The sequence below is a fragment of the Schistocerca americana genome, chromosome 7 (assembly GCF_021461395.2).
Source record: "Schistocerca americana isolate TAMUIC-IGC-003095 chromosome 7, iqSchAmer2.1, whole genome shotgun sequence".
Taxonomy (NCBI): Eukaryota; Metazoa; Arthropoda; class Insecta; order Orthoptera; family Acrididae; genus Schistocerca; species Schistocerca americana.
Genome location: NC_060125.1, coordinates 345825193 through 345828665, shown reverse-complemented (window position 1 = coordinate 345828665; position 3473 = coordinate 345825193). Strand labels below are relative to the sequence as shown.

Sequence of the window (3473 nt, the reverse complement as noted above, 5' to 3'; positions counted from 1 at the left end):
CTCGTGCGCCGACTATGACAGCACGTTGAAACTTACTTAAATGTTGACTACCTGCCATTGTAGTTGCAGTAACCTACCTAACAACTGCGCCAGACACTTGTTGTCTTATATAAGCGTTGCCGAGCGCAGCGCCGTATTCTACCTGTTGACATAGCTCTGTATTTGAATTCGCATTCGTATACCTTCTTTGGCGCTTCAGTGTATTATCTGTGACTGACACTCTTGTGCTGATTGTCGTATCTCCGACACATGCGCATTTACTCCATACTACGCCACTGTCGGAAATGTTTCTAGCTCTGTCACCGACTCACAGATGTCTGCAGACTTGTCAGCTGAAATATCAGAAGAGGAAATATTAGTTTCCGGATGCAAGCCCGAAAGTTGATGGAATATTCTATGTTTCTGTCTAGTGGCAACACTTCAGGAAATATATGGTGTGTTTTTGAGACTTTTTAGCTGTTGACTTTCACCTGTTACCCTGTATCGTCTTTGTGGAGAATACCGGTGTAGGTTTCTCTAGAAACGAACTGGACACGGAGTGCTGGGTATTGGCAGTGTAGATTTTGCAGTCAAGTGATCGGATCCTGTAGTCTTGGTGAATACAATTACATTGTTACACGGTATTAATTACTAATTTCGCAGCAGTGACAATTTTAAGCCTGTCTCGCCGAATCAAAGCGAGGCAGCGATGCAGATAATTGGTTCGGGTTCGTCAGTAAATGTTTACTAGTATGGTAGCGCCGTGCGGTCAAACGCACGGTTCTCCGGGCGGGAAGGAGCGCCGGTACCCGGCACGAATCCGCCCTGCGGATTTTTGTCGAGGTCCGTTGAGCCGGCCAGTCTGTGGATGGTTTTTAGGCGGTTTTGCATGTGCCTCGGCAAATGCGGACTGGTTCCCCTTATTCCGCCTCAGCTACACTATGTCGGCGATTGTTGCGCAAACAAGTTCTCCACGTACGCTTACACCATCATTACTCTACCACGCAAACATAGGGATTACACTCGTCTGGTGTGAGACGTTCCCTGGGGGTCCACCAGGGACCGAGCCGCACAATAACCACGGGTTCGGTGTGGGGCGGCGGAGGGGTGAAGTGGACTGTGGTAGTCGTCGTGGAGTTGCGGACCACTGCGGATGCGGCGGGGACGGAGCCACTCCGTCGTTTCTAGGTCCCCGGCTAACATAACATAACATAACATAGTATGGTAGCGGACTTTTCCGACGACGAGACGAATGAAGTTTCATCGTATCTAAAAAGTAAGTGCATAGGGCATATTTTAGCCGGGAGTCCTTTTTCGGGGAGTTCTTACACCTAGTGCAAATCTTTTTATTTGACTCCACTCCGACCCGTCTGAGAATCGAACCCGGGCCCCTCATCTGAATCCGCAGCTCGTGGTCGCGCGGTAGCGTTCTCGCTTCCCGCACCCGGGTTCCCGGGTTCGATTCCCGGCGGGGTCAGGGATTTTCTCTGCCTCGTGATGACTGGGTGTTGTGTGATGTCCTTAGGTTAGTTAGGTTTAAATACTTCTAGGTTCTAAGGGACTGATGACCATAGATGTTAAGTCCCATAGTGCTCAGAGCCATTTGAACCATTTGAACCGCTCATCTGACCCATGGACTGAACACATGTGAAGAAAATCCTAACACAAAAACTTTTGAATCCGATAAGGAGGATACGACAACGCGATGTGGATACCCTGCAAATCTTTCAGACTCGAAATTCAAGGACGGAATGGTCGCAGTAAAACAATGCTGATTATATGTGTTGATTTAAGCCGTGACACCATCGAAAAATACAGTAAGAGTCACTTTAAAATACCTGTTTCAATCCAAGGCTGAGAATATTTCAACCTTACCGTCCTAAAATTTTAGCTGGTAGTTTCTTTCGTGGCAGATCTCTCTCTCTTAAGATATAGGTTGAATTTACGTAAAAATATTTCAGACTTGCCTTCAGCCCCGAGAGCTACTGATCCAGTAAGTGTATTTTCGCTTTATAATTTTGCTCTGGTGAACCACCTCCGTAAGGGGCCTAAAATAAATGTCCCCTGGATAATTTAAGTTACCAGTAAAGTATAAAAATCATAACTGGGGGGGGGGGGGGGGAGGGCCGGGGTGGCCGAGCGGTTCTAGGCGCTACAGTCTGGAACCGCGGGACCGCTGCGGTCGCAGGTTCGAATCCTGCCTCTGGCATGTGATGTCCTTAGGTTAGTTAGGTTTAAGTAGTTCTAAGTTCTAGGGGACTGATGACCTCAGAAGTTAAGTCCCATAGTGCTCAGAGCCATTTGACCCATAACTGGGGTCCCGAATTTAACATGTGTCTGCAGTAATAAAATGTTCCTCCGCTGCTGTCGTCTGTAACAAAACAGCTGAACACAAAACGTTTAAGAAAAGGATAACCTACACATTGCTCAAAGCTAATGAAAATAAGTAACCACACTTTCATAGTGACTCACTCCGTAAGTTAAACTATGGTAATTCTACAGACATAACACAATGAGGTGAGAGAAGTCATGGTATAGCGATATATACATACACAGATGGCGGTAGTATCGCCTACACAAGGTGTAATAGGGCAGTGCATTGGCGGAGCCGTCATTTGCACTCAGGTGACTCACGTGAAAAATTTTGCGGCGAGAATAGTGCCACACGACTGGAATTGGTAGGCTTTGAACGAGGAGTGATAGATGGAGCTAGACGCATGGGACATTCCATTTCGGTAATTGTTAGGGAATTCAGTATTCCGAGACACTCAGTGTTAAGAGTGTGCCGAGATAACCGAATTTCAGGCATTACCTCTCGCCACGAACAACGCAGTGGCCGACGGCCTTTACTTTACGACCTATAGCAACGTCGTTTGCATAGAGCTGTCAGTGCTAACAGACGACCAACACTGCCTGAAATAACCACAGGAATCAATGTGGAATGTATGACGAACGCATCCATTACAACAGTGGGGCGAAATTTGGAGTTATTGGGCTATGGCAGCAGACGATCAACGAAAGTGCCTTTGCTATCAGCACGACATCACCTGCATCGCCTCTCCTGGACTCGAGATCATTTCTGTTGGACCCTAGATGAATGGAAAACCATGATCTGGTCAGATGGGTTCCGATTTCAGTTGGTAAGAGCTGATGGTAGGGTTCGAATGTGGCCCAGACCACACGAAGCCACGGCGATTCAAGTTGTCAATAAGCCGCTGTGCAAGCTGGTAGTTGTTCCATAGTGGTGTGGGCTGTGTTTACGAGGAATATACTGGGTCCTCTGGTCCAACTGAACCGATCATCGGCTGGAAATGGTTATATTCGGCTACTTCGAGACCATTTGCAGGCATTAAAAGACTTCATGGTCCCAAACACGTCACCAGACCACAACAGTTCGCGATTGCTTTGAAGAACGTTCTGGACGGTTCGAGTGAATGATTTGGTCATCCAGATCGCCCAACATGAATCCCATCAGACACCTGTAGGTCAGTTCG

The 3473-nt window shown here is 47.4% G+C and overlaps 1 non-coding gene across 1 annotated transcript; it reads left to right on the top strand.

Annotated features, from left to right (window-relative positions):
* Positions 1-2104: 2104 nt before the first annotated feature.
* Trnas-gga lies at positions 2105-2188 on the top strand. The gene is given in 2 exon segments: positions 2105-2144; positions 2154-2188. It is a non-coding gene; the product is annotated as a tRNA-Ser (tRNA).
* Positions 2189-3473: the final 1285 nt, after the last annotated feature.